Here is a 10,172-nt window from a genome sequence, read left to right as displayed (position 1 = left end):
TATAAAAAAGTGTTGTTAATCAGATGTCAACAAGCATTTCACACAAGCAAACCTATCATCTAAAGATCTTTGAACATTGGGTTTCTACTTCCTGTGATTACAATTTAAGATGAAAACACAGGAAGTGTATGTTTCTTAAATAAGTCACTCTACATTAATTTGATACTATTTATTTATAAATATTTTGTTTAGTAAGATGCTCAATCAACTTTCTCTCTCTCTCTCTCTCTCTCTCTCTCTCTCACACACACACACACACACACACACACACATTTTTTGTTCTTGTTTTCTAATGAAACTGGGGATTGAACCCAGAGCCTTGTGCTTGTTAGACAAGTACTCTGCCGCTGACCTACATCCCCAGCCCTTTATTTAAATTTTATTTTGAGTCTAGGTCTCACTAACTTGCCCAGGCTGGCCTCAAATGTTGGGTACTCCTGCCTCAGCCTCCTGAGTAGCTGGGTATTTATAGGCATGTGCTATCACACCAGGCTTCAAATAAACTTTTCTTTTAAGAATAATTTATGTTCATCTAGTTACGAAGAAAATGGAATTGACATTGAAATCTAGGAAAATTTTTCTATATTTTCCATTCACTTTCCTTAAGAATTAAGGGACTGTTTAAAAAAGCATTTTTTAAAAAAAAATCCATCATAATTGTAGAAAATAGAAAGTCTTTTGTGGGTTTGACAAAGTAATTTGAAAATTAGGTTAAAATATATTTTTTTCCTGATTTAAAAAAATATTTTAAATAAAAAAAGTGGAAAAATGGAAAATTTTGGACTTCACAACTATTTAAATGAGCAAAGTAGGGACTGGGGTATAGCTCAGTTGGTAGAGTGCTTGCCTTGCATGCACAAGGCCCTGGGTTCAATTCCCAGCACCACAAAAAAATAAAAATAAAAATAAAAAACATAATAAAAAGAGTAAAGTATTTCCAAATATCATAGAATAATTTACAGAAGAGTAATATAACTGTATTTTAAGTAGAAGTTAGTACTTATTTTGTTAACTAGTTACTATATTCACTTTTTAAAGTAGTAGATTATCTTGTTTATTCAGCCTATACATATTAAAATGCCTCTGACTTAATATGATTATCATTATTGTACTTATATTATTTCAGTTTTTATGTTCACTCTCTTTTTTTAAAAAACATTATGTAACCTGTATTAATAAACATGAAAATTTTTGCTTGATAGCTGTTTGGAATAGTTTATTATATCTTTTGGGTCCTGGCCAGATGGCACACTTGAAAGGTTTAACTGAGGAGTGTTTAGTGAAGAGGTGATTTGCAGAGGAATGGGCAGGGTTAAGGAAACCTACAGGGGTTGGTGAAGTTCCCAGAGACTAGCAGTTAGGGAAAGCTGTTACCTCCCCAAGCCCCCCGGGGATAGAGACAGGAATACACTGACCCCTTCTCTGTGACCCTCTGATCTCTTCCTGGTGCCTCCCATTGCTCCTCTCCTATTAACCTCACAGTGTGAAATTTAGGGAACCAGGAGGATGTAATCCATAAAGATCAGCTTCTTTGGACATAGAGAATGGAGTTAGTAAATCAAGTTGAGATTTAAAAATTTAAAAAAATATAAAGATACAGCATGATTTCTACCAAAGACACTGGGCAATAAGCTTTCTATTTGTTTTATTCTTTTTTAGGAAATTTCAAGGTTAGATCATTAAAATATACTCAGATTCCTGGCTTATAAGCATTAAGTTTAATGTCTACCGTCATTTCCTAGTGAGAAACAAACATTAGAGCAGGGAGGACACTGGTAGGGGGACTGTGCTGCCCCTTTGCCCTGAGTGACAATCCTGGGCTGTTGAATGCTGCCTGGGTCCCTCAACCTCTGAGAGTTGAAAAATCAATACAAAGTTTCCAATGAAGTATTTTTGGATTCATACTCAATGAAAAAAAATTATTTCAATGCCAGGCATGGTGGTGCATGCCTGTAATCCCGGAGGCTCAGGAGGATGAGGCAGGAGGATTATGAGTTCAAATCCAGCCTCAGCAATTTAGCAAGGCACTAAGCAACTCATGGAGACCCTGTCTCTAAATAAAATATAAAATAGGGGTGGGGATGTGGCTCAGTGGTCGAGTGAGTTCAATCCCCAATTTAAAAAAGGGAAAAAAATATTTCAACTAAGTTATGGTAACATGACCTTTTAAAGTTCCTGAGTCCATAGAAATATTAAATGAAGTCAGATGGTCTCAGCTCATGGCCACCAGAAATAGGATCCTCTCTCTCACCAGAAAGTGACCTTTATACTCTTCTGTTATTTTTTTCCTCAAGATACAGTTGAGTTCAGAAAACACACTTGAATTTTATTAACACAAAAAAGTGTTTTTTTTTCCACCAAGTCAAAAATAGTATTTTTGAGGAAATGGAATACTTGGCTGTTGAATATACAGTTGGAAAATTTTAGATTATATTTCCAGATTTAAGAAATTAAGAAAACAGCATGTTCTTGGTTTTCAGAAGCAAGTGGAAAATGTTAGGCAGTGTTTATGAACCAGCTTTTTAAGTGTCTGAGTGCATGGAGAAAAATCGACCATAGGATAAATAAGGCCAATTGTGTTCGATGAAGGAGGTGTGGTTAAGGGAGCTGCAATTTCAGGAAAGAAGAGAAATGCCCTAATGCAGTAATCTCAGAGTCAGGAGATCCATGAGATCAAAACTATCTTAACACATTAAGACCTTATTCATCTCTTTTGGTCTGATGTTTTCACAGAAGTACAGTTGAGTTTTCCAGAGATTACATGATGTTACAATGCAACAAGTTAAACACAGTGTTATGGTTTAGTTATTAGGTATTCCCCAAAAACTCATGTGTGAGACAATGCAAGGAGGTTGAGGTAAAATGATTGGGTTATGACAGCCTTAATAGGGATTAACTGAGTGGTGACTATAGGCAGGTAGGTGTGGCTGAAGGAGGCGGGTTATTGGGGGACATGGCTTTGGGGTATATATTTCATGAGCTGAAATTTGTCTCTGTGCTTCCTGGTGCCATGCTCCCAGCTGCTCCACCATACTCTCCCGTCATGATGTCCTGACTTACCTCGGGCACCATAGAATAGAGTCAGCTGTCAGATAAAGACCTCTGAAACTGTGTATCCCAAAATAAACTTTTCCTCCTCTAAAATTGTTCTTGTCAGGTCTTTTGATCATGGCAACAAAAAAAAGCTGACTGAAGGATGCAGAAATAGATATTCAAATCTGTCTTCTATTAAGTCAGTCATTAAAGACACTGCAAAAATAAAAACAATGTGAATCTTCTCATTAAATTATTGTTTGAAAAAAAAGTATGTTTAAGTTACAATATTTAGCTGGGCCTTTGGTACATACCTATAATCTCAGTGGCTCAGGAGGCTGAGGCAGGAGGATCACAAGTTCAAAGCCAGCCTCGGCAACTTATCAAGACTCTCTTAAAATAAAAAAAAAATCAAAAAAAAAATTTAAAAAAGGGCTGAGAATGTGGCTTAGTGGTTAGGTGCTCCTGGGTTCAATCCCTGGTTCCAAAAATAAGAAATAAAATAAAATACAATATTTATGTTCACATGTAATGGTTTTATTATTATTTTTAACTGAATGTCTTCAAAAGTTCTTTATTTTAATGTTTGACATAGAAAATATCATTAGATAAGTTCTGAGGTGTTCAGGTAAACTGGATCTCCATGAAAAGAAAAAAAAAAGTCCTGATTTGTAGGATTTGTCACTTTCAGTGGTGTAAATACTCGTTACATTGCCATTTGCAAGCTTCCAACAGTCTAATACTTGACCTAAAAATTTCCAGAATAATGAATTCTTATGGTGGGTACAAGCTGATACCAGCACACCATTGAATATAACCCACATAAACAAAGTTCTTTGTGGTCCTCAATAATTCCAGTTGTATTAAAGTGTTCTGAACCAAAGAAGCTTGAGAACAATTGTTCTTACACAAGATTTTCACTTTATTGACTTAAAGGACACAGAAAAAAAAATGGTAATTAAGATAAAGCAAAGTGGAGTGAACAGCTCATGGCTGCTAGCTACCATATTGGCTTTCTGGCTGTCCCACATCTGTGTCTTAAAACAACAAAAACTAATTCAATTCATCAAGTATTGTGGGGCCACCAATTGGGAAATTCTGTGTGAGGTCTGGTTTTCAACCAGTTGCTGTCTAAAGGGAAGAGAGACGCTTTTGCTGAGCACCATTTTGGCCAGCAGGCCAAGAGGCTGTTCAAAACCACAGAAGATTTTACCTGTGAAGGCAGCCCTAGAAAATGAAGATCAGTCTCTGAGTTTGTAGTCATGGGGATTGTTGACTGCACGCTGGTCTTCTGGAAACACGTGGAAAACCAGAGGACAGATTCAGCAATGTCTTGGAATTCAGCGTGTATGGTTCCTACCCAGGTGGCCCTGTGTTTGTTCCTCACTTCAGGAAATGACTCATAAGCAGTAGAGAGATTACTTTTGAAAACTGCATCCATAGTAGCGTGAAGACGTGTGGTGAGGGAAGGGCCAGCCTGGCTGTTCTGTTCATTTTAATGACCTCATTGCTGGATCTGTTTACCGTGCTGCTATGTGACCCATTCAGGGAGGTAAGAACACCACAAAGGGGATGTCTGCAGATACTGAGATGCATTTGTGGGCAAGAGCCCTATTGTTTTGTGTGTGTGTTTGCTTTATTTCTTATCCTGAGATACCTAGTTGCTCTTGAAACAAGCCGAGACAATTCCCTCCCCCATAAGACAAAATACATTCATGTCCATTAAGATCTTTGATTTTTAATCATAATACATAATATTTAGCTTAAAAGCATGAGATTTGAGGACCTTAGATTTAGAAAAAGTTTTATAGCTTTTACAAGGATGTTTCAGTTATGAACTCTAGCTACACAAAGAATCAGCAGAGCTTCCCAAAGTCCAAAGTCCAAACCCATACTCAACCAACGAGGCAAGATCTTTGAGAATAGGGCTTGAGCGTTGATATTATTTGCAGACTCCTCAAAGGGATTCTAATGTGTAAACCAGGGTTGAGATCACTGCTTTAAGAAAGGGCTTCTCCAATTTAATCTGAGTACAAATCATCTGGATCTCTTCTTAAACAGCAGACTTCACCCATAACGTCTAGGGTGAGGTCTGTATCTCAAATGACTTCCCAGGGAAGGTTGAAGTTGCTTACCCTTGGACCATACTTAGAGTAGCAGAACCCAAAGAGGTTTAAAGTGGTCCAGGCGCCCAGAAAATTCAATCCTCATCTCCTTAAACTCATTTTTTTAGAATTATTTTTAATTCTGATAAAATTGGGGCAATTTTTAATATAGTGATAGCACACCGCCTTAATCCAAATTTGTTTTAGGTAATAACTATCTTGCTATAAGCCTTTTTTCTTCTTAGTTTTTTTTTTCCCCCCTAGGGGAGAAGATAGCTTAAAAGGCTCTAATCTCAGACAGAAAACCATTTACAGACACTGGGGTTTAGAATGGTGACTCCCGCTTTTTTAAAGATAGTGTCCAACAGATAGCAGTAGAGTCTGATTACCGGAAAGCAGATGTGGATATGTTTCCCATCTCTGGATCTGGTTGAAAAATGGTGACATCAGGGACATGCAGGGGTGCATCAGGAGCATCAGTCTTGAGGGTGCTAGAATGAGGAGCTTTGCAAACCCTGAAGAAAATGAGTCAGCCCAGGGATCACCATCAGCGGATCAGTGACTCCAGGGAAAAACAAAGATTTCAGAAATTAACTCTGAGAGTACATATTTGCAGCATGTACAATAAACCCACGGTAAGTTCTTCATTGTAGAAGCCCTGTTACAAGTTGATGAAAAAACTACTAGAGGTGAAAGAGAAACTAAAACTATTAGTCAACAGATGGAAAAATGTACTTCAACAATAATCAAATAGCTAAAGTTTGAAACAGGATATCACTGGCTCCTATCAGCAATGATTTTTTCCTATGATGGTTATAAACAGCTCTCTAATAAATATTAGAGACGGAATGAAGAAAAGAAGGAATATAATATAAATACAAGCAAGGATGATGTAATGTTGGTGAGCATGCTTTAGGAAAGCAATTTGACAAAACAACATCATCTTTAATAATATTCTTAACATCTGACCCAGATGTATGACTTCTGGGAATTCTCAATGAGTGACTATAAATAATACCACCATCAAAAAAGTAATGTTAACCAGTTGTTAATAACAACATTATTTGCATAGTAGCAAGAGTCTGGAAACCCTCCAGATACCTAATCCTAAGGGACTTCTCCAAAGATATTACACCCATTAAAAATGGCATGTATTTAGGATACAAAAGACACAGAGAAGTAATTATAATGTTTAGTTTTAGCTTGGCACAGTGCAGCATGCCTGTAATCCCAGTGGCTTGGGAGGCTGAGACAGGAGGATTGAGAGTTCAAAGCCAGCCTCAGCAAAATTGAGGTCTCTAAACAACTCATTGAGACCCTGTCTCTAAATCAAATACAAAATAGGGCTGGGGATATGGCTCAGTGGTTGAGTGCCCCTGAGTTCAATCCCCGGTACTGTCCCCCACCAATTTAATTTTTAAAAAATTAGATGCAGACTGAGGCAGGAGAATTGTAAGTTCAAAACCAGCCTGTTCAACTTAGTGAGACCCTATCTCAAAATGAAAAATAAAAAGGGCTGGGAATGTGGCTTAGTGGTTATATATGTATAACTTGTATTTAGTATAAATTCCAACCAATTTGGAAGTAAAATAGATCAAAGGCTAATGAGAAGATACCAAGACATTTAAACTTGTGTTTGGAGGTGGGGCTATTTTTTTTTCTTCATTTGTGTGTTTCCCACTTCTTTCCTGAATGTATACTATTTCCCAAACCAAAAAACAAACCAACCACCACCAACAACAACAACAACAAAAACCCATATAAAAATAAACTCAATTAAAACTGAATTTTACTCAATTAAAAACAAACCCTCTGAGCATCTACTAGGCATAACTAGTATTTTGTACCTCATTATGTTAGATATAAGAGTTAGAAAATGCTATAAACTACAAGGATTTTTTTCAAGTCTATCTTGTAGAAACTTGGCATTCTCAAAAACAATAACAAAAATGTCTTTAGCTAGACCCTGAAGCCAGAAATGTCTCTATTTGTCCCCAACAGCTACCAGAATATTCAGAGAACAGTTTTCAGTCAACATACGTAACCAGAACTTGACTGTTTTACTTTGATAAATTTCATACTTATGCCAAAGGGCTACTCATTTATTTTCTTCTGGAATTCTTCTTTCCTCATCAAGCAGTAAATATTATTTTCTCAAATCAAAATAAAAACTTTATTTTGACTGATTTCATTGCATAATTATGTTAGTACATTTGTATGTGTATGTGTTGCTGAGGATGGAATCCAAGGATACTCTAACACTGAGCTACACCCCCAGACCTTTTTTTTTTTTTTTTTTTTTTTTTTTTTAGATAGGTTCTCTGTAAGTTTTCCAGGTTGGCCTCAAACTCATGATCCTCCCACCTCAGCTTCCAGAGTAGCTGGAATTACAGATGTGAGCCTCCACCACATCTTAAAATTAGTTTATGTGTGTAACTAGCATTCTATCATAGTGTTTGAAAAATCTGATTAATTCTTCCACAAGTTCTTTTTAAAATATACTGATCTTCTGCATTCTTTGACCCATGTTTTTGGGTTCTGAATGTCACTTACTCCTTTTTTTTTTCTTTCTTTTTTTAGGTACTGGAGATTTAACCCAGGGGTACTTTACCCTGAACTACATCCCCAGCCATCTCTCTCTCTCTCTCTCTCTCTCTCTCTCTCTCTCTCTCTTTCTCTCTCCAGGGATTGAATCCAGGGCACTGAACCACTGAGCCACATCCCCAGCCCTTTTTATTTTATTTATTTTTTTTATTGAGACAGGGTTTCCTTAAGTTGCTTAGGACCTCGATAAGTTGCTGAGGCTGGCTTGTTTGAATTTATAATACTTCTGCCTCAGCCTCCCAAGTCACAGGCATGCATCATAGCACCCAGCCGTTTTAATTTTTTTTTTATTTTGAGACAGGATCTCACTAAATTGCTGAGGGCCTCATTAATTTTAAAATAATCTGAAAACTCATAATTACTTTTGGAGAAAAATGGAGAGTAAAAATCGGTCATTTTACCTTTTCATTTTATTTTTGGGTTTTAAAATCTCCTTTTGACATATAGACATCAGAAAGATATTACTATGTAACAAGCCACACAAAACCACAGAGGTATATAACAAGCATTCATTGCTAGATGAATGGGGTAGTCAGCTAGATGGTCCTGCTAGCACATCTGGAGATCCATGTGCTGATTTAGGAAAGCTTCAACTGGGATGACTGGGGTGACTTACCTCAGTTTCTCATATCTCTCAATTACAAGTATGCCAATCCCAGCACATTCTCGCAGAGATGGCAGAGAAAGATAAGAGGAAACACCTTGAGATGTGCAATTGGAACAACCATGTCCCCACTACACATTCAATTGGCCAAAGCAAGACACAGGACATCTCAGATTTAAAAGGATGCAAAATAGACATTGCTTCTTTGGTGACAGGAATTTTAAACTCAAGTGGCAAATCCATGGACATAGGGAGATGAAGAATTAAGGTTACTGATGAAATCTACTATATATAATGACTGGAAATGCGTAACAATAACAATATTTGGCTTAGTGTCCAAGTATTATATTTTTATAAACAAACAACCATGGCTTCTGATATTTTAGTTGTTTAAATGTTTTTTTGTTTGTTTGTTTGTTTTTTGTTTTTGTTTTTGTTTTTTTTAATATCAACAGAAAGGTTGTGAAAGCATCTCAAAGACTTTGGACCTGGGCTTAGTACAGTCAGTATGCACCTTACTGTCACATGTGAAACAAGAAAAGGTAAGTACTAACTCCAGGGGACTATTTGAAGAAGCAGAAAATACAAGGAAGAGTAGCACATTAATAGAAGATTTGCTTTTAAATATCTGACTTCCTCCATCGGGGTGCGGATATACTGACAACCCATTCCTGGAAAAAACAGTGCAGTTTTCACCCTTCAGTGTCAACATGTTTGGGGGAATTATTTTTAGTGTTTTAGTGCTGATTAAAATCTCTGGATTTTTAAAATCAGAATAGTCATGCTTGCAACATGACCCTTGGGAAAGATCTATGAAACAAATGTCAGAGGTGATACTGGTTTCTTTTTCCCATTTAACTTAATTTCAATTGCTATTTTGTTTATATTAATAAATTAACTTTGTTTCTTAAGATAGTACTGCCTCAGATGCTATCAGTAGCCTTATCCTGATTTTTTTAAAATAACCTTTTAACTATAATTTTCAAGAGCTTTAATATGCATGTGGAATTACTTAGACAATAACATTTCTTTACTCAACCACATTTAGTCCTACTGATTGGTAAGCAGTAACTGGAAAAATAGAGCATTTCTTTCTGACTGGAGATGAGAGGTAAGACTTTGTAACATTCAGGGATCAGGTCATGGTTCAATGAACCTAGACTTGTATTTAACACCTGGGAATTGGTTTTAAAGGTTTAGAGATGAATTTGGGACATATGTTAGCCTTTGATGGATTATTGCCAATTGTTGCCCACTGACAGCACTCTGTATTCTGAGATACATAAAAACTTTACAAATTTTGTAAACTTTGTAAATTTCTCTTCTCCCTCTATCCTTTCTCTTTGTATTTGTCATTGGCATAATTTAGGACACATCACTAGAGGCCCTCTGAGCTCAGCCAGAAGTCAGAAAGATGGATACCACAAGAATTCGAAGCAACTAGAACTCTTATGTTGCTATTGTGAGAATAAAATAACACAATCTCTTTGAAAAAAGTTTGGCAGTTTTAGCCATATACCTACTTATGAGTATACATATCTATTCCTAGTTATTTGCTCAAGAAAAATGAAAACATATTCCACATGGAGATTTATACAACAGTATTTATAATAGCTTTTATTCACAAAAGCCCAAAGCTGTAAACAACCTAAAGGTCTATCAGCAGATAAAGGACAAGAAAACTGTGATGCATCCCTACAATGAAATACTATTCAGCAACAACAAGGATGGAAGTACTGATATATCCACCAACAAGGATGAATCAATATATTATGTTGAGAGAAAGAAACCAAATATGAAAGAGTATATGTTGTATTTTCCACTTG

General features: G+C 36.4%; 1 non-coding gene across 1 annotated transcript; it reads left to right on the top strand.

Moving 5' to 3' along the window:
- Window positions 1-816: 816 nt before the first annotated feature.
- On the top strand, window positions 817-889 carry Trnaa-ugc (transfer RNA alanine (anticodon UGC)). The gene has a single exon. It is a non-coding gene; the product is annotated as a tRNA-Ala (tRNA).
- The last annotated feature ends 9,283 nt before the right edge of the window (window positions 890-10,172 follow it).

The sequence above is a fragment of the Urocitellus parryii genome, chromosome 1 (assembly GCF_045843805.1).
Source record: "Urocitellus parryii isolate mUroPar1 chromosome 1, mUroPar1.hap1, whole genome shotgun sequence".
In the NCBI taxonomy this organism is placed as follows: Eukaryota; Metazoa; Chordata; class Mammalia; order Rodentia; family Sciuridae; genus Urocitellus; species Urocitellus parryii.
Note: the sequence above shows the minus strand (reverse complement) of the source record. Positions and strands in the feature narration are given on the sequence as shown.